This window comes from Zootoca vivipara, chromosome 11 (genome assembly GCF_965207765.1).
Source record: "Zootoca vivipara chromosome 11, rZooViv2.hap1.1, whole genome shotgun sequence".
In the NCBI taxonomy this organism is placed as follows: domain Eukaryota; kingdom Metazoa; phylum Chordata; class Lepidosauria; order Squamata; family Lacertidae; genus Zootoca; species Zootoca vivipara.
Window position 1 is genome coordinate 45,386,494 of NC_142594.1, and position 21,731 is coordinate 45,408,224.

Below are 21,731 nucleotides of genomic sequence, written 5' to 3' on the forward strand. Positions count from 1 at the left end.
TAGAGCCCAATCGTTTTCAATTAGACTTTAAAAAAACAAAAAACCCTCTTCATCCACCCCCAAGCCCCATGCTGCGATTTGCCCATCCATCTAACCATAAACAAGAACATAACAAGCAGCTGGCATTGTTTACAAAAAATTTCCAGAAGCAGCAGGCAAAAGGTACAGATAAGCCACAAATCGCCCACAGTGCCGTTACAGGCTAGAATCCCCCCTTTTAAAAAGATTAATACTGCATTTCGATCACTACATAACTTTGCTTAACGGTGCCACTTTCAGAGTAAGAAACTGTTGATAAATGGCAGGTTATTAACATATATGCAGTTTATTCTAGACACCAATGAGTGCCCTAAAAATGAAGCCCTCTGGTGTAATACTAGAATTAGACTGCTTACAGCAAAACAAGAGGTATATTTAGAATAAAATAAGAATTCTACTCTACAATAGGAGCACTGTTCACAGTCTATATTTATTCCAGTATCTGCATATGGCTTTTGCAGCACACAAGATCTGCACCGGTCCAAGCTAGAGAGCACCTCTCATTCCTTGTTGTGTCCTTTGGGGTTATGGACCCAGGGACTTGGTGGTCACCTTATGACTTAATACTTGTTTGGAATAGCAATATTCCACAGCATCTAGTATCTTACTGACATGCATACGGTCACTGTTAGCATAATCATTCTCCTCCGTTGCCCTACCACATTTCCTCGGCATGTGATGCTGGGAAATGGCAGAGCAAAAGGCAGAGAGGCAAACAGGAGGGGGAGCCAGTGGCAATGACTGGCCAATTAATTCTAGTTTAATCCCCATTCTCCTTCCTGCTGAGTTCTACCCAGGAGACTATGGAGGAGAAGGGGGCAGTCTGACAGGCCTTACTGATGGTAAGCAGAGAAACACGCAGGAGATGGCTGGTTGAGGGAAGACAGAGTTTATATATACCATATTTTTCCGTGTATAACACCACCCCTATTTTTGGGGACTCCAAATAAAGAAATCCCCCATACGCACTATCCGTGTATAAGGCGACCCCCAATTTTAAACTTGAAAAAATAGGGGGGAAATATAGCCTTATACTCTGAAAAATATGGTAAGCAACGACACGGAAGGCCTATCAGTTAAACAACTTCCATACTCTATTTTAAGTCACCCTTTCGTTATATTGTAACTTGAAAAAAGAGACACATACTTGCACATACTTTTGTAAACCAAGAAATCTTTAAGAAAACAAATATATTTTAAAGAGAAAAATTCCTTCAGTAGCACCTTAAAGACCAACTAAGTTTTTATTTGTGCATGCACACTTGGGAATTTTTCTATTTTGCTTCGACTCAGACCAACATGGCTACCTACCTGTAACTAGAAATATTTTAAAGAGGTAAGCCACTCTGAGAACTTGGTTATAGGGCAGCATATACTGCCTAATATAAATCACAATTAATTATGATCTATGGGTACCACATCCAATCATATCACTTTTAAGATGTGTCTCGGTGGAAAAGTGAGTGAAGGATTTTCCTGAACTGCATAATCATCCCATAGCCTGAGTAGATGAATTAGGAAGATAAGTAAATTCTCAACTTAATCTGGAGCAAAAGTGAAACCAACGAGAACAAAACAACAGGACTCATCACCTCACTACCATCTTACTAATGCAGCCTAACTGGTTTATGGTTTACAGCATAATTTACACAACTGCTGCACTGTGTCTAAGTTGTGCAAATTATGATCCAGTTTCAAAACGTGCCTGTTGTAATATTTATTAGTGACCACAGCAGCTTTAAGGAACTGTGCAATTAATATTCTGACTGATTTTTTTTCGTTTTTTTTTTAGTATTTTATACCACATCTGTCAAAGACCTTGGGATGGCTCCAAGGCAAAATAAACAGGAAAAAAATGTAATCAATGGGGGAAATGTCCCATGCCTCAGCTACTGATAAAATGTGAGCTGTCTATGATGCTGTATGTTGGGGTAGCCAATGTGGTGCTCTAGAGATGTTTTGAACTACAACTCCCATCATTCCTGATCACTGGCTGTGCTGGCTTGTGATCAGGGCCGGCGCATCCATTTAGGTGAACTACGCAGCTGCCTAGGACGCTGGCCAGCCTGCCCACCACCCACTGCCGCCCCCCCCCCCGGTGCTGCCTGGGGCTGCCTGCCTCCTCCGCGCCTGTCACTGTTGAGCAGCTTCAGGCCACTATCCTGAGGCGCGCACACGTGCCTCCGGAGAGCAGCCTGAAGCCGCTCAACAACAACTGACAGGCGCAGTGGAGGGGTCCGAGGCTCGCGCTCCCCGCGTGAAGCTCCGGAGGCACGCGGGGAGCGCGAGCCTAGGGCCACCTCGGAACACCTCAGCTGTTTTTTATTTTATTTTTCTACTTTATTTTTTCTATTTTTCTATTTAATTTTTAATTTTTATTTATTTATTTTAATTAATTGGGGGGGGCAGGTGATCTCGCCTAGGGCGCAAAAAACCCTAGCACCGGCCCTGCTTGTGATGAAGGCAGTTCTAGTTCAACAATCACTGGTGGTCATTAGTCTTAAAGATGAATCTTTGTAGGTGCAATCCCCCCCCTCAACATAGGCTCTCCACAGCCTGATGGGTTGAACTGAGAGCAGGAGGCCTACAATGAAAACTGAGTTGTGCAGTGTTGAGAAAACCAAAACAACTTGTTGTGTAAAAGATTTAACTACACACTGTTGCATCTTAGCTCTGGCTTTGCTGTTGATTCTAACCGGAACAGGTCCTGAATAGGCCTGGAATAGACCTGCCAGTTAACCTCCTCCCTCCAGCTAATTACCCACAGGTTACACAAGCTTAAAAGGCTAGCATTCAGGGAGACGAGCCAGGGAAAAGCCTCGAGTGATGAGTGGCAGGATAAACCCCAAGTGAAATCAAACAAGAACTGGTTTGGCGAGTATAAGAAATCCTTAGGCGGGCAGAATATCATCTTTTCCAGGAAGACTTTTTCCAGCTCAGCAGCAGGCTCCTTCATATTGATTTACTTGTTGTCAGGTCTTTTAACAGTGTGGTTTAGCAGTTATAGAGTGCAGAGCTATGAGGCCTGGGAGACCGGTATTCAAATCTCCACTCAGCCATGAAGTCCATTGGGTGACCCTGGGCCACTCACAGCCTCTTGATTGAAACCTCCCTCACAGGGTTGCTATGAAGATAAAAATGAGGAGGAGGTAACTATTTAAGCCACTTTGAAGCACTTGGAGGAAAGGTCTGGTATAGATGCAGTAATAAATAAAAATTTCTTTGCCCTGACACTTGTGACATTTGATAAGATTTATAGTGCTCGAATGGAAACGCTCTGCAAGAGGACCTCTGCGTTTGGGGGGGGGGGGAAGCCCCAACAATTTTTTTCCAAAAGTCAAAAATATGTGAGTGTGCACATGCCAGATCCCTGTGCATACCCATATCTTTATTTTCTCTTCAGCTCCCTCTGCAAAACCAACCTTTTAAACTCAAGGGAATTTTAAAACTGGTTTGTGGTTTATTGCTGCAGAAAAGGAAATAAGACAGAAAACCACAGTGGTGTACACTTTATGTCTTAAAGCACGCACTATTCACCTCACTTGATGAGGAACTTAATCTGTGCATAAATATGCAACTAAATTAACCTTAATAATTCAAGATTATGGCCACAGTAAACATGTGGCAGTTAACAAGACATTTTCTTTATTTTATTTTTTTAAAAAAACATGGCAGTGTCAAAGCCAATTCTTTCTTGAGTTGTTCGCTAAAGCAGTTTTCTTCAACGAATCTTATCAATTTTCTTAATACAGGAAGGTCGAGACAATCCTTTCACTTTCCCCAAAACAAAGCACAGCTGCTCAAACACGTTCTAATGTTTTGTTTGCACTCCAACAAGAAATACAAAACATGGCACATCCTTTTGATCTTTCTCAACCCCCTCCGTCAAAAAGTCTGTTGTTACGTCTTTCAAAGAGAAGTTGGTTTAAATTTTGGGAGTCAGATGCAGAAATAGTTGCGCTTTGCTATCTCTTGGTCTCACAGCCTGTACACATTTGAAGGCCAGAGGAATGGCGGGGGGGGGGGAGGGAGGTGACACACGTTTTCTTTGTGTTCTGTACTTTTCCTGACCAACATGAAATACTGCGTGGCTGACAGGTATCCTCATCCCAAAAGACAATTAATTTCTCCCTTGAAGATATCAGTTCATTTATTTTAATACATAATAATAATTTATTATTTATAACCCGCCCATCTGGCTGGGCCTCCCCCGCCACTCTGGGCGGCTTCCAACAAACATTAAAATACATCAAATATCACAGATTAAAAACTTCCCTAAACAGGGCTGCCTTTAGGTATTTTCTAAATGTCAGGTAGTTGTTTATCTCTCTGACCTCTGATGGGAGGATGTTCCACAGGGTGGGTGCCACTACCGAGAAGGCCCTCTGCCTGGTTCCCTATAGCTTTGCTTCTCGCAGTGAGGCCCTTGGCGCTGGACCTCAGTGTCTGGGCAGAACAATGGGGGTGGAGACGCTCCTTCAGGTATACCGTACTGGACTGAGGCCATTTAGGGCTTTAAAGGTCAGCACCAACACTTTGAATTGTGCTCGGAAACGTACTGGGAGCCAATGTAGGTCTTTCAAGACCAGTGTTATGTGGTCTCGGCGGCTGCTCCCAGTCACCAGTCTAGCTGCCGCATTCTGGGCTAGTTGTAGTTTCCGGGTCACCTTCAAAGGTAGCCCCACATAGAGCACATTGCAGTAGTCCAAGCGAGAGATAACCAGGGCATGCACCACTCTGGTGAGACAGTCCGCGGGCAGGTAGGGTCTCAGCCTGCATACCAGATGGAGCTGGCAGCAGACAGCTGCCCTGGACACAGAATTGACCTGCGCCTCCATGGACAGCTGTGAGTCCAAAATGATTCCCAGGCTGCACACCTGGTCCCTCAGGGGCACATTTATCCCATTCAGACAGGGAGTCCCCCACACCCGCCTCCACACCTGCCCACCTCCTGTCCCCCACAAACAGTACTTCTGTCTTGTCAGGATTCAATCTCAATCTGTTAGCTGCCATCCATCCTCCAACCGCCTCCAGGCACTCACACAGGACTTAAAAAGAAGAAGAACATTTGTCCACTACCAGGCATTGAGACCGAGGTATATCTGAATCGAAATTGAGAATAGCAGCAGAAAACACTACCTGGCACCCATCACCTGGGAGAATGAGCAGTAAAATCTCAGTGCAAACTACAGAGTGAGGATTGGTGCTGCTTTCAGGAGGAAACACACGTTCTCTGTGTCAGCTGAAGCAGAAGAAGTCTGTGACCAAAGGCTATTTATAGTCTACTACAGAGCCATGTTTCAAGCATCATCGTTGTCCCAAACAGTAGTAATTAAAAGGTAGGTATTCTGTTCACGTCCCATGCTGGGGTAACTTTCGATACAGATAAACTTGCTACAACTATGTTGAGTTGCAAAGGGCAGTCATTGTTCTCAATACATGGTATTGGGGAGGGAAGCATTTAACCTTCAACCTATTCAAGAGTCCACCTTTGGATTTTAATATGGGTCATCTCTTCACCAGAAATACATGCCTCTCATACAGAATTCAAAATAAGAGTCCCCGGTCTCATCAAAATTTACGTTGCTAAAGTAATTCTCATAAACGTTGGAAGGCGTCCATGCTGCAAATTCTGACATACCAAAAGGAACCGCTCACGGGCAAAGCAAATTGTAGGACACAACTCTTCTTTCAAGCTCCTATGTCTGTAATATCATGGAATTCAAACAATTCAATTATTTAGCATTTGCAAACACAACATTTCTTCTCGTGAAAAGTAACTTTCGCTATGGGTTTATCTAATGTCTTCAGCCAGCTGCAATCTTTCTTAGGCTACGCACAGTACAAGCCTCTGAATATAACCATGGGTTTCTTTTTGGTTTTTTTGTTTGCATTGCATGCTCATTAGAACAGCAAAACAACCATAGCTGTTAAAGACAAATTCTTTCTTCCAAGGACAAACATTCCACAACTCCTTAAGGGCAACTAAGCCCTTAGCAAGTTTCAAATTTCAATCATTTTCATAAAGTCCACTGGGAATGTTATGGTGCTCACTACACAAAAGGAGTTTTCTCAGGCTTGGGGGGGGGGCAAACAAAATGGCTGACTATATGGAGAAATTAAAATGGCTGGATTATTTCAACAGATAAAAGGTCCACTTCAAAGGAAAATGGCAGTCCCGTTTATAAGAAACTGCAGCTCTTTCTGATGGAAAGCCAGTGAATTCTCCATGGACACGTTTTTTCAAGAGGAGGCCCAAAATGAACGAAGCTGATGCCAAGCTTTCCTCATAGTCCAACTGGAATAGGGCTGCGAAGAAATGTGGTGAACTGTTTTGTGGGTTTTGTTGTTTGCGGCCCTGGGCTGCTCCGAGAGGAAGGGTGGGGTAGAAATTTAATAAATAAATGCAGTGTGCGTCTAAAGTTCAATCCTAAGCAATCCCCCATCGAAGAATGCCAAGCAGCCCTTCTAGGAAAGAAGTCAGAAGATGAACCCTGTTGCGCTTCTGAACACTATCAAGTCAGTACCAGGATAAGTTAGCAAGTACTTTAGTCTGAACAAATATAACTTTTGTTCCTTCTACACTCTCATATTCTTGTCCTACCAGCATAGTTCTCCGTCAAGATGATTCCATGGTAACAGTGCAGAAAAAAATTACACACACACACACACAAACACACTTCAGCAGCTCTTATCATACAGTTGTGGACCAGACCCCAGACCCCTTGCAGTGAACTTGAGGAAGGGGCACAGAATGAGTCGAAGCCCCAACCCTGCAAAAAAAAATATGGGGGCTTCTCTATTGATTTTTTGAGTGTTTCAAGTTGTTCCTATGGGTACAGCTATTGTGTTTACAATCAGAAGTTGCTAGAAGACGGCACTTATTGCCTGCTTAGGGAAGAGCAATGGAAAGACTGGGGGGGGTTGGGGGGAGAGTTTTTTCAAAGCCCAAAGGTCCTACCCACCCACCCTTCTCATTATCTGTATGAGATGCCTTGATGCAGGAGGGCATCTTCCCAGTGGAAGTGAGAAGAAAAACATATCACTGCTGAACGAAAGCTCCACACTGGGGAAGAGAAAATATATATCTGCCATAAACTTTGGGAATTAGGGGCCTCAGGTGTTCGTGGATTATTCATCCCTTCTCACATTAGTGTAATTTCTTTCTTTTTCTCATGCAGCTGACATAAACACAGATGGAAAAGATCCTGGACTGAGGGCTCCCACACCATCCTTTTCATAGCTGCTTTTTCACTTGCATCATAAATATGCTTGTTCCGTGATACATATACATATATTAAAAACAAGACTGTCAACCAATTAAAGAATTTTAATTGATCACATTCTCTAGCTGATTCCCCCCCCCTTTTTGGTTTAGAACTCTTATTTCTTTAAATTAGATCTAGGTTTGTGTTAGAATATTGCTTTACGTGTGACCAGAACTGCAAGTGTAAAGTGCTGACGGTTTATTGCTAAAATTACATTTATTTTCAAAAAACAAAATCCTTCTTTTTCTATAGTCTCCATGTGGGCATACCTTTATACAGTGGTACCTCTACTTACGAATTTAATGCGTTCCAAACGCACATTTGTAAGTCGAAAAAAATTGTTAAGTCGAATCCCATAGGAATGCATTGGGAGAAAAAATTCGTAAGTAGAAGCAACCCTATCTAAAAATTCGTAAGTAGAAAAAAAATCCTATCTAAACCACATCCAAGATGGCGGACAGAGCTCCATTCGTAAGTAGAAACATTCGTAAGTAGAGGTACCACTGCAGTTTGGGGAGGGTTCAGATACACACATGCTGGGCAGCATAGCTGCCAAGTTTTCCCTTTTCTCGCAAGGAAGCCTATTTAGCATAAGGGAAAATCCCTTAAAAAAAGGGATAACTTGGCAGCTATGCTTGGCAGTACTCTGTTTTGGCTCCAGCTAAATATCCTTCTTGGGGGAAACATGTTTTCAGGATCACATGAGTAGCAGTTTCAAAGAGGGTCCCCAGTTAGGCAAGCCTTATCAGCCCCCTGTGTTAACAATACTTATCTTTAAATTTCCCTGTTACTGTGAACAATAGAATCAAAACACCATCAAAAAATAAAACTCACGTACCCTTAGCTTTCAACCCCACCAATTAGGTTTGCCGTCAGTAATGAAAATTAATTGCCTCAATTAATCAGCTGAAGTCTGAATTAATTAACAGTGCAATCTTATGCCTTCCTACTCAGAAGTAAGCCCCAGTGAGTTTAAAGGGCCTTACCCCCAGGTAAGCGCACACGGCACTGCAGCTCAATCTACTGATTAAACTGATCAAAGTTTTCAGGTTTTTTAAAAAAGAGCAGTAATTACATCAGCAGTCACTGCCTCCTCTGGCAATTATCTCAAGAGTTTTCCTCTACTGTTTTTGTTGTGGTCTCTCGGACCACTTGTGGCCTATAGATCAGAGTTTCTAAATCACTGGGTTAAACAATTCAAGCAATTCATAAAAGCCAGTTAAGAGGAATATCCTTGAGGTGAAGCAGATGGGGTATTCCAATTGTCTGAGCACATCTGTGTGATTCTTTGGGAAGCCGTGCAATGTCTTGTGGTTGTGGTAGGTGTAAGCCTACAGTAGGCTGAAATACTTGATAACCTTTTAACTCTAACTCACTCAATATAATCCATGGAAACCTAACCAGCATACCCTGATTTTGTAATCACAATCTTCACGATTAAGCATCCAATGGGCTCAACATTTTGGCATTCTTCAAAGACCTTGGCGGCATGTATACAGGGCAATGAAGGCCTCGCTCCATTGTCAATAGTTCCCTGATTGTGTTTATTTTCTTAATCTGTGTAGAGAAGACTATAGTCGCAAGTCTTGATACGTACCAGTGTGGGACCATAAATGTCTTATGTCAACAAAAAAACATGTTTTTCAGTCTATAAGACACGCCCATGTATAAGATGCCCCCCTATTTTGGGGGAGTCCGATTTAAGAAAACGGGGGGAGATGTATCCGTGTATGAGGCGCCCTCAAATTCTTGACATTATTTTCTAGGGGGGAGGGGGCCTAGTCTTATACACGGAAAAATACGGTACTCTAGAAGGTGTACCAATCACTTAAAGAGAGAAAACTCACACAGGAAGTGATGAGTGGAAGAAAAAAGGAACAGGGTGTTAGCAGCTACGCAAGACAAATGATTGTGCAGTTTCTTTGAGGCTGTGTTAGTGCTTAAAGAAACTAAAGGAATGCAAGTTGTTATGCGTGAGCAACAATATAAACTCCTGCAAAGTCCCTCGAGCTTTGCAAGATACAAGTCTCATACTCCTACCTGACCTTTCCGACATTATGAAGATGTGTATACAGTATTCAGCCATAATCTGGCTGCTTCAGTTTATTTACTTTTTAAAAACGAAAGCAAATAAATGTAGCACTGGAAGCGATCCTAATCCAAACCCTTTAACTTTCTGAAATCGCAGTCTCTCTCTTTTCCTTCTTGTATGTTTCACCGGACGTAAAGCTGGTATGCGTGCTCTTAACGCTGTTACACTTTGAGCATGTTAAGTTGCAAACTCGGTTTCCTTACTTGCCTCTATTTGCAGGAACGCTCTTCTACAGATCCTGGAAAATTCAACAGATTCCGTGTGAAGACTATGAGGTGCTGTAGTGTTGCCCAATTATTGTGCAGCCAGGAAAGTTGGGAGATGAGGAACAAAAACTTACCACATCTCTAAAGATGCAAATCTGATTTGCTTTTGCCATACTCAATCCTGAAAAGCTGGTTTACTTCCTCTAACCAAGAAGACGACATACGATACAAGTTATTTACAGGCTCATCTACTACAGTAGTTGGGTGTGGAGCTTCAGGCCTGGGAACCAAATGCAGCTCTCTATCCTCTGGGACTCTCCGCAGGCCACACACCCTCTCAATAGGCTACATCTCCCTTGAGTGCTTCTTTTCCTGCCTGGATCATGTAATTGAATCATAGTTGGAAGGGGTCGTAAGGGTCATCTAGTCCAACCCCTTGCAATGCAGGAATCTTTAACCCAACGCAGGACTTGAACCCATGACCCTGATATTAAGAGTCTCAAGCTCTACCGTGTGATCATGCTTCTTGCTTGTCTGGGACGAGGATGGGAAGGGTGTGTGAACTTCACATAATTTTTTGACTTTGGAGCTGCTCCAGCAAAAATGCATGCTTCTGTAAGCATCTTAAAGAACTATGTTTAAAGGCTGCAAGCAACCGATTGCCTGAATATAGTACAGTAGAAATTTGACTTTGTCTTTCCAAACATCCGATGTCCTTTTAAAATGTGTTGGGGAGTGGGGATTATTGGGTTGTTTTTGGTATTGTGAATTTTGTGTTTTTTTTATAGTGATTTTGTGTTGTAACGACCCTGAGAACTGCGGGTATAGGGCAGTACAATGGTACCTCGGTTTAAGTACACAATTGGTTCCGGAGGTCTGTACTTAAACTGAAGCGTACTTAACCTGAAGTGAACTTTCCCATTGAAAGTAATGGAAAGTGGATTAATCCGTTCCAGACAGGTCCACAGAGTACTTAAACTGAAGCAAGCTCAACCTGAAGCAAACTTTCCCATTGAAAGTAATGGAAAGTGGATTAATCCGTTCCAGACGGGTCTGCGGAATACTTAAACTGAAAGTACACAAACCGAGGCGTACTTAAACCGAAGTATGACTGTATACAAATTTAATAATAGAGGTTCCTGCATTGCAGGGGGTTGGACTAGATGGCCCTTGGGGTCCCTTTCCAACCCCACAATTCTATGATTCTATGGGAAAGGCTACGTTGGGAGATGGCGAAGTGTTTCAAGAAAGATTTGCAGGATCAAAGCTGCACAATCCAACCCTACTCAAGTGTTTCATTCTATTGCTGCAACTCACTAGTGGGCGTCACTAAAACTGTATGGGTGTGTTTGTGTATTTTTGTAAATAATGGCAGAGGAACGGCTGGAGTAAGTACATTTTCTGCTGAACGGATTTGTTTTCTTGGAAGTTTAGTGGTTTTTTTAAGCATGGTACTGAAGGACAGGAAAATACCACTCAGAGAATAAAAGACACAACTTCCTGATAGCACACAATACAGCAGAGGACTTAGAAGAACTATTCCGCCACTCCAAACCAGGCCGAATCACCAGCAAACATTGCTTTTATGTATTTGAACACAATGGCAATGTTATACTGGAAGCTAAGCGGCTCTGGCCTTTGGTAACTATCATTTAAAGGTATGATTTACACATAAAGCCGAGGGCTGCCTGTTTTATAAATCTGCAAGAGCAGCTAAAACAGGAGTTTCTAGGTTCTATGGGGAATCTCCACTGCACAACCAACAATGCAATTCATAAAAAAAGGAAAAAGAAAGCTGTAGCTGCACGGATTTTAGCTGAAAGTACCGTATTTTCGCTCCATAGGACGCACCTGACCATAGGACGCACCTACTTTTAGAGAAGGAAAACAAGAAAAAAATATTTTGCTTTCTTGAATTGTCCTAGGCATAGCAGCCAACTCCTAGAGAGCTAGGTGCCTTTGCCGCCCCCCACTCCCCTATTAAATATTTGAGGAAGCTTCTTTTGCAAAGGGGGAAAGCTCCATTTTTTAGGATCAGCTCAGAGTTGCTGAGTTTCCTTGCAAAGGGAAAAAATCCTGTTTTATGGGGTTCAACTCACAGTTCTGCAGCTTCTCTAGGAAAGGAAAGGGAGTCATTTCTAGTTTCCAGACAGATAATCTAATCAGCCAGTCACATGTCTCCCTCTGCAGATCACATTTGAGGCCTAGGCAAGGGGCCGGGAGGGGCCAGGAAGGAAGCTAGCTCCCTTATCTCCCTCCCCAATCTCTTGCAATCAGCTGCTGAGCGGGCTCCTTTCAGCTCATTCCCTTGTTAGCCTTTAGCTCTTTCTTTTTTTATAAAAAAAAAAAAGCACGACCTGCCTTTAGCCCCTGGGCAATTCGTCTCCAGGGACCACGCATTCGCTCCATAAGATGCACAGACATTTCCTCTTACTTTTTAGGAGGAAAAAAGTGCTTACGGAACGAAAAATACGGTACTATACCAAGATGTGATTTTCTTATTAGTGCTGCACAATCATAGTTGGAAGTGGGAGAGGGATGTCAATAATATCCATTGTGGTTTCACCATTACATTCTGGCTGTTGTCCTACCAACACTGGGGAAAGATCCATCTGCCTCCTCTTAAGGCAGGCATAGGCAAACTGCAGCCCTCCAGATGTTTAGGACTACAATTCCCATCATCCCTAGCTAACAGTACCAGTGGTCAGGGATGATGGGAATTGTAGTCCCAAACATCTGGAGGGCCAGAGTTTGCCTATGCCTGCCTTAAGGAGTCTCAAAACAGCTAACAATCTCCTTTCCCTTCCTCCACCACAACAAACACTTTGAGTTGAGTGAGGCTGAGAGACTTCAGAGAAGTGTGACTAGCCCAAGGTCACCTGGCAGCTGCATGTGGAGGAGCGGGGAAGCGAACCCGGTTCACCAGGTTACGAGTCCGCCGCTCTTAACCGCTACCATAGCTGCCAAGTTTTCCCTTTTCTCACGAGGAAGCCTATTCAGCATAAGGGAATTTCCCTTTAAAAAAGGGAGAACTTGGCAGCTATGCGCTACACCACACTGGCTCTCCCAGGGGAAATGGTTCAAGCTTAGCCTTCTCCCTGGCTTGCTGTTTCCTGCGCATATTTTGTCATGGTAAAGCATCCTGCCTTACGGTATGAACACCCATCTGCTGAGAAGCCTGGGCACAGGTTTACCAACCCCACCAGCTTTGAGAACAAGGGTTAAACAATGATTCATAGTTTGCCTCCTAACAAGGCATCACACAGAAAGAGGTCTCCTAGCTGCTATAGTGATCAGTGGCCACACATTCTCAAAGCACCCATCGAGGACCCCCCCTTCCTTTTGCTTCACAAGGAGAGAGCAGGTGCTACTTAAGCGGAAGGGTGGGGTGGGGTTTTTCTCAGAAGGGTAGTAAGAGATGGGTGATTGACTCAATGATTGACCCCACCCCACCCTCCCACTATATATGAGGGTCTGGTGACTTCTGTTTCAGTGTATCTGAAGAAGTGTGCATGCACACAAAAGCTTATACCCAGAACAAACTTAGATGGTCTTTAAGGTGCCACTGGACAATTTTGTTAGTTTTTTTATTGATTTCAACATGTGGGCCAGTTAGCAATGGCAGGAGCCCCCTGTTTGTACGATGCATTTGGCAAAAAGAGAGGTGTAAGCCAGTTCCTCAACATGGCTGTTTGTAACTGCTTTGAGGACTGCTGGTCACTCCTACCATTGCTGGGAGACCTAGTTCTGATATAAGAGGCAGATATATGGAGCAGGGTCTCAATTCACTCAGATACTCCAAATCGCTCTGATTCATGGGTCTTCCAGCTGTTGTTTGACTCTAGCTCCCTTCATGACCTCCCATCATGACCAATGGTCAATAATGACGGGAGTTACAGTCCAGCAAGGGAGTCCACAGTAGAGTTTTCCCATTCCTGTTCTACACATTCCAGACATGATTAAATAATTCTAACTATTCATTCACAACTTTCATCATTTTCACCTGTGCATGTTTTTTTAAAAAAAATGTTTTCAAGTAAAAATACTTATAATCATATTAAAGAGAATACAGATGGTTCAACACAGTAATTATGCTGCTCATTCCCCAAAAAGTAGTCCTTGTCTGCACATTTGTCATACCGCTGTCATGATCAGCAAATTTTATTACTAGTGATATATCCAAAATTCTAGCATCCCAAACATGAATTGTCTTTTCCAGAATATGAAACATTCAAGGGGGGGGGGTTTGCCGCTGCTAATAAACATAAAATAAATTCTCAATCTGAAGCACGGGTGCCTTTTGAATCAGCCCTTCGCACTGAATAACCTGAAAATACAGACAAGCATGTCCAAATTACAAGCAAATTCTTAACTTTATTGTGTTTCTCCATTGTTTTCAATTATAATTTAAATTAGAAGGCAAACAATAAACTGAGCTTTTCCATTTAAGAAACAGCAGTAACTAAAACAGCTCACAGCTTCAAACTGGAAACATTTATTCATCTGCTGTTAATAACTGGCCAACAGCCAACATGAAACTGCTTGCATCTGCATTGTGCAACGTTTTATTGGCACTTTGTGGTAGAATATCTACTATAAAACAAGTTTAGGGCAACAGGAGACATTTTTACAGTGAAAACAATAATTCTCTTATCCACAAATTCACGTTGTTCACGGACTAACTCCTTGCTGTTTAGAAAACTACTGCAATGGTCATCAGCTCATCTTCCTATTTCTTTTTAGACAGCTCTATTTGGTGTGAATTATGAAGAACTTCCCAAGATGACACAGAAGGTAGTTCAACAGCAAGGAAAGAACGCAAGATGGGCAAAAAGAAAAGAGATGAGTGGGGAACACTTAGAAATCAAATGTCTACGCTTAGCCTTGAAAAGGCCTGCCCTCTTTTTGCTTGTAAGGATTCGATCAAATTGACCTTGTATTGCAAGTCATAGCTACCAGAAAATGGAATGAGCCGAACTCCTAGGGAACACCTTGCACTGCCAAACAGAGGCTATAGCTGATCATACCCTCCAACTCCCAGATTAAAAAATCCGGGAGCAGCAGCTGCGCAGCACCGGGAGTCGCAGCGGGAGTCACTTCTACGCATGCCTAGACATGCGTAGAAGCGACTTCCGGTGTCTGCGCTACCCGATTTCCGGTGCCCAGACATGGGCGGCGCGGCGCTGGAAGTCGCTTCTACGCATGTCCAGACTTCTGGCACCGGGCTGCCCGTGTCTGCATGTCTGGGCACCAGAAATCGCTTCTCCACATGTCCAGACATGTGTCCCGGGAGCCGGAAAATGGCCGCCAGCAGGAGCTTCACGGGATATTTACGGGATATAATCAATTCGGGATAACAGCGGGAAACGGTAACAAAATATGGGGGTTTCCCGTGAAAAACGGGAGACTTGGCAGCTACCGGTATGTAGCTGATACCCAAACTTAGAACACAAGCTGTATCTTTAATAGCGATAAACATATCTGTCAATTTTTGTTCTCTCAGCTAGACACTCAGCTAGACACTGGAAGTAAGCCCCACTGAACCAAGTAAGACCTACTTCTGAATAGATATGCACATGATTAAACTCTCAGGTAAGAGACTCATGCTTTACAGGATCTGGAAAATAAGCACCTTTCCCCCCCAGAGCATCTGGCAACAAACATCCAGTAATATCTCATATTGTTTGTAGGACCTCAGCTTGATACTTTTACCTTTTCAGGCAATAGTTCTTGGTAGTTTACCTCTTTCAGCTGGTATTGGACTCTATACAAATAATTTTCTCCAAAAGAGAGGTACCAACTCCATCTCAATATTATGTGAAAGGCAAAGGGAAAAAACAACTTTCCGTTTTCCATTTATACTGTCTGAGATGCTCCTTCACATTGCCAAGTTCTTTATCCTGCTGCTTCACATAATGAATCTCTTTATTGTGGCATAAGCTTTCCCGGCCACAGCCAATTTCATCTGATGAAATGGACTGTGGTCCACAAAAGCTTATGCCATAATAAATATGTCAGGGTTGCATCCAATGATGGACACATATTCAGAGAAGATCCCTTGAAATTAATGGGCATGGCTAACTAAGGCCCACTAATTTCAAGTAGAATTTAGTTGGATAAATCCTATAACCCTTAAGTCTTTAAGGTGCCACAAGACAAGATTTGTTGCTTAAATATTGGCAGCTTATTATTCTGTTCCGACACATCATCTCCATTATAATGTGCATTCCAGGACACGATCGACTGACTACAATTCCCATCATCCCTCGCTAACAGGACCAGTGGTCAGGGATGATGGGAATTGTAGTCTCAAAACATCTGGAGGGCGAGTTTGCCTATGCCTGCACTAAACACACAAGTCAGACGCATGTATTCTCTGGATCGCAGCCAGGGGAAGGGGAGAGGTTAAACAAAATTTTAGCCCCACAAAAGAATCTATCGTCTTGAAATTAGTACTGTATGTGAAAATGATAGAGGTAGGGCCAATACATCAGAGCTGATTGGCAACACCTCCACTACTGCGATCAAATCAGGACTCTTGAAGTCATAGGTGCCAAGTTCTGGATTGAAAAATGCAGGATCAGCAGCGCCGTGGCACCGGAAGTCGCTTCTACGCACTTCTGGACATGCGTAGAAGCAACTTCTGGCGCTGCGGACATTTTGGAAATGGGCACAGCGGCATCAGAAGTCGCTTCTACGCATGTCCGGAAGTGCGTAGAAGCGACTTCCGGTGCCGGCGCAACACCAGAAGAACATAGCCGCCGGCACGAGTTCCGTAATCCGGGGGAATACGGGGTATTTTGTCATTCGGAACACCAGCAGGAAACGGAAAGAAAATACGGGGGTTTCCCGGGGAAAATGGGGTACTTGGAGCTATGCTTGAAGTTCCAACTGCATTTCCAGCAATTTCATTCTGTATGCTGGCAGAATGCAAAAGGACAGTATTACAGAGGACAGAATTCAGGGCAGGGCTATGTATGAAGCTCCATAAATCCAACAGGAAATGAATTTTGGTATGTGGCCTCATTAGAAGCAATTTGCCCCCCCCCAATAAATGTCATCTAAAGCTGCCAGTCCATCAGGCTGTAGGAGAGGGAGAGGGACTCTCTGCCAATTTTGGGTCCTCCTCTCTCTGAGGGCAGGGACTGACATATCACTGGCATTTGTAACATTTGTCTTAGGCTATATCAAAGCTCATGGGCTTCATAACAGAATTTCAATTTAATTAAGGAAGGAGAACTATGCCATAGTACAGTTTTCCAATTCCTGTTCTACACATGCCAGTCATGATTAAATAATTCCAGCCATCATTCACAACTTTCATCATTTTCAGCTATGTTTTTTTTAAAAAAATGTTTTCAAATAAAAATACTTATAATCATATTAAAGAGAACTATGCATTTCAAAGTAGTTCACAGAAGCAGAAAATCACAGAATTGGATGACTCTAGACATCATATAAAAACCATTCCATAATTCCATTCCAGCTGCTCATTACAAGAACTCTACAACTAAGAAACAGTGCCCAAGTTTGCTTCTTTCTCCTCCCTCCCAATCCCTTTTCCTTTTGTGTCATGTATTTCAGTTTGTAAGTTTGGGGAAGCAACTGTCTGTCTGTAAACCACTCTTGGGGTCTTTCTTTGGCTTTAGAAAAAGGATAAAAATGTTATAGATAAAAGAATAAGTAAATAAATCAGCTTAATAAAGGCAGAATAATCCATCCGCAAAAGCCAATAAAAAAACCCACATCAAAACCAGTCAATAATTTTAAATATCTATTACATCCATTACAAAACATCTGCTTTTTTATTGTGTATTTTAGGTGATCTTGTAAAGGATCACTGTGCTTATTTTATTCTAGCTCAAACTGAATTGCTACTTTCTGGACATTTCCCTGTGAACCCGATTCAGCTTCCCCCTCCCAACTCACATAAAGTCCAACTCCATACTATAATAAACTTTGTCAATTTGTAATGCGCCACAAGACTTTTTCTTCTTCTTCTTTTTTTTCTGCAACAGATGAACAGATCCCCTGTTAGAATCTATAAACAGCTGTGATCAGGAAAGTGACACCCTAGAGAATCAACACAGTCTTCTTAAATTTTAAAATCAGTGACTGATACCCCAAAAGTCCTCTTAAACAGGTTTGATGGCATTTGTGCATCACAGGGCTTAACGACTTGCTCCCCCTCCTCCCTAAAAGCAACTCCTTTTCGCTCAGTATGGAGTAATAGTGTTGAGAGCAGCGAGAGATCCGTAGGTAGACTCCTTTGCAACTGGGGCCGCTGACAATAACACACAACATTGCAAGAACAAAAGAAACACCTACTTCAAAAATTGTCAGGGGCTTATGATGACGAAGGCCAATGATTTATGCAGACGTCAGAGATGCTGGGATACTAGACAGGAACAAGGAGAGGAAAAAATGGAATCAAATGACAGCTGTGTGAGTTTACGAATGCAAGCCCGTCACCTGAACCAGCAACTGCAGGGCTCTGATGCACCTGCTGATCTTACAGCTTTGTTCTGTCTATGATGCTTTTTCAAAATTTATTTGGGAGGCCAAGATGCCTCTGGAAGAAAATTCATCCATAGGGCAGGAATACCGTGGCAACCTCTGATTCGCATCTATTATTTCCCCGTTTTTTAAGGTCACCTAAGCTAGCGACCATCACAAGATCCTGTGAAAGCAAATACCCTTCAATTATGTGGAAGAGGAAATTATTCTCCCCCCCCCCCCCCGGCACAGAATAATTTCTTCTTGTCCTTTTTACTCTAATAGGGACAAACTTAAAACAAAATCTTAAATTCTGCCATAACAGCAAATAAGGGCTTATTGGGGCTGCAATTGCAGAAGGTTGCACTGTAATTTTCCTGCAGTTTTCCTGATATGATGAAATCTGGAGCCGTATCCCAGTACACTGTTCTTTCCTGCCATTTAATATTTAGTGAGATGTGGCAGCATATCGATCAAAGAGTCACAGTTCCATAACGCAGCAGCTACTGCAGTGCAAAAGGAACGTTAAAATCAGGATAGAAGCGCTAGCATTATAACCAGTAAATCATATGCAACAGATTCCACACCTGAATGCAGTCTGGGAGGCAAAATGCACAGGACTGCATCAACACCACACATTTAAAGCACATCAGTTTGCTCAATGAATCCTGGGAAAGTAGTTTGCTAAGGGACAGTAGTTTGTTAAGGGTCCTGGGGACTGAAGCTCTGTGAGCGGTAAACTACAGTTCCCAGGTCTCTCTGGGGGAAAGCCATGTGCTGCAAATGTATGGTGTGGGTATCATGGACATGAATGGGAGTAACAACAAACAGCTGAGAGAAGAGCTGCAGAATCAATGCTTATATTTGGGACCTTGGGGAAATATTATTATAGTAGTTGTATTTTATTTTTTTATATCCCGCCTTTTCCCCAGACCAGGAATCAGGCAGGTTCTGGCTAAAGGCAGAAACTACAGGGAAACCAGCCAGACCAGGGAGAAAGGTTCCTAACACCAAACTATCAGAAGGAAGCATGCGCTAAATAGAGGATTCTGGCCCAGGCTTGCTTGCTTGCTTGCTTGCTTGCTTGCTTGCTTGCTTGCTTGCAGGAGTAAAAAAATAGGCACTGCTGTTCTTTGTTGGGCTGCCTTTGCGTCACCCTGTCCCCTGTGTTTTTTCGACACTCATTTTACCAAAAAGAAAAAAGAAAACTTTCAGTGTTTAAGCCTGCAACAAGTAAAGAAAAGAAAAAGTATCTTCATGCAAGAATATTTAAAATGCAGAACCGGCAGTGCAGAGTGCGGCTATGGCAGGCTAGGAGGAAAGGCCTGCTGTGCCTTCAGTAGCCAACGTGGTGCCCTCCAGATGTTGGGACTCCCAACTCTCACCAGCATGTCAGCAGTCAGGGTTGAGGCGGCTGTCGTTCGTCACATTGGCTACTTTGTGCTACACATTTGCTAAAACAGGCTGCTGTCAGATTACTGGGCGCTCGGGTTGTGAAGGGGCCATAGCTCAGTGGTGGAACACACGCCCTGCAAGTAGGAAGTTCTCCAGGCAGGAGATCTAGGAAGAACCTCTACCTGAGATCCTGAATAACTGCTACCAATCACAGTAGACAGAACTGAGCAAGATGGACCGAAGGACAGAAAGTTGCTTGTTCACTATGCATTTGGATAGGTAACCAAATTCTGCATGGTGGCTTCTGAGATCGAGGAGCAAGTTTTCGTCTATGTTTGGATACAACTGGATGCACTGATTTTTTGGTTTCTTCAAGTTACAGAGCAGCACTGGGTACGAGGCTGCTAATACATTTATAAACAGGACACCAAAAATATTCTTGCACGGGGTATAAGTAAAATATTTATAACTCTTCAGCCACACCACTTCTTCCATGTCTTATTTACACCCATTTAACTGCAAAAGTAGGTTCCTGCCAACCTAGCAGTTTGAAAGCACATCAAAAGTGCAAGTTGATAAATAGGTACCGCTCTGGCGGGAAGGTAAACGGCGTTTCTGTGCGCTGCACTGGTTCACTAGAAGCGGCTTAGTCATGCTGGCCACATGACCCGGAAGCTGTACGCCAGCTCCCTCAGCCAGTAAAGTGAGATGAGCACTGCAACCCGAGTCGTCCCTTTACCTTTAACTGCAAAAGAATCAACCCATCATTTTGCAGTACCGTAGTACCATGCCCTGGCTCACAACACTGGTGCAGAGCAACACGTCACAATGGTTCACTGCTATAGCAATGGCTCCTGGCCATTTCTCTGCAAGGACAGAAAGCCACACCACTGAGCCTTTTGCTTTTCAGCAAATTTTAAGATGCAGCTTACCAATACGACCCAGAGTTGAAACTGTTGCAACCCAGCAAAGAGTCACACCTTACTTTGTGGAAAACCACAGTTGCTGCAAGCACCGAAAGGCAAGAGATGATGACAGATTATGAAATAAAACCTGTTTTGGCTTTCTCACGAACAATCCAAAGAGAGGGGCTGACAATGGAACAGAAACAGATTGAAGTGGATCCAAAAGAAGGAATTCAACTTTGAGCCAATACGATCATGCTGCCAAATGCAAGCATTTCTGCTTACTTGCTGTGGCATGCTGCTCTGGGGTTTCCCTTGACCCCCCCCCCCCGAGCCAATTTGGGAGGCAAAGGGAGGGAATTCCTGTTGCCCTAGCACAGGCTTCCTCAAACTCGACCCTCCAGATGTTTTTGGCCTACAACTCCCATGATCCCTAGCTAGCAGGACCAGTGCTCAGGGATGATGGGAATTATAGTCTCAAAACATCTGGAGGGCTGAGTTTGAGGAAGCCTGCCCTAGCAGGACTCAGTGCTCCCACAAGAGCCACTATTTAGTTGAATCTGGCCCAAAATCTCCTCCTAAGGGATGCTGCTTGCAATACAACGTAATATATGACAAATTATTATCAAGCAGCTTTGGGTGTTGTTGTTTTTGAGGATCGCATTTCACCCTATTACCAAGCCCAAATTTGTTTGTCAATAAAAACAGGTTCTTAACACAAGTCTCCAACACTATAAGAGGCAGCTTTATTGTTCAGTGCTCATACACCTTAAGATGTGCTTGTTCCAAGGAGGAATTACGGCTGTGGCTTCAGAGAATGGACAAGAATGGGGGGGGGGGAGAAAAGGGTTGAAGAGGAAGTGCTTTTGTCTGCCTTCAACAGAACATCAAAGGCTTCTTCCCTGCTTACTTCCATAGCTATTGATTGAAGGGAGAAATGAGCCCATGTATATATTTGAGAGGATGGTTCACATGTGTGCAGACTTGTGACTGGATGTGTCTTGGGGTGCTACATATGTGCATATTTGGCTATCTCTGGGTGCAAAGGAGAGCAAAGTCTATTTATCAAAGCAGAGGAAAGAGAGGGAAGGAGTGTGTATTTGGGGGCGAGGAGAGAGCGAGAGAGCGAGAGCGAGAGCGAGAGCGAGAGGAACAGATATCTTGATTTTGGTACAGTCATGGTTCCAGACTGAAGCAGAAAAAGGAGGAATTGAAGTTCCCAACATGCCATGTATTACTGGTTTTTCTACGGACCTACAGATATATACATTTTCTTAGCACCAACTGTTAAGTAGGATGTCAGAGAATTTCACCAGAAACAGAAATGAGA

At 43.3% G+C, this 21,731-nt stretch overlaps 1 protein-coding gene across 25 annotated transcripts in view; it reads right to left on the reverse strand.

Moving 5' to 3' along the window:
* ZMYND11 (zinc finger MYND-type containing 11) overlaps positions 1-21,731 on the reverse strand; it is a 98,887-nt gene that overhangs the window by 53,062 nt on the left and 24,094 nt on the right. For 13 of the 25 annotated variants that reach the window (XM_035130315.3, XM_088654293.1, XM_035130321.3 and 10 more), the window contains exon 2: positions 17,934-18,003. The exons of the other annotated variants lie outside the window; for them this stretch is intronic. The gene's annotated coding sequence lies outside the window, so the exon portion shown is untranslated. The remainder of the gene's footprint in view (positions 1-17,933; positions 18,004-21,731) is intronic. 25 annotated transcript variants of the gene reach the window in all.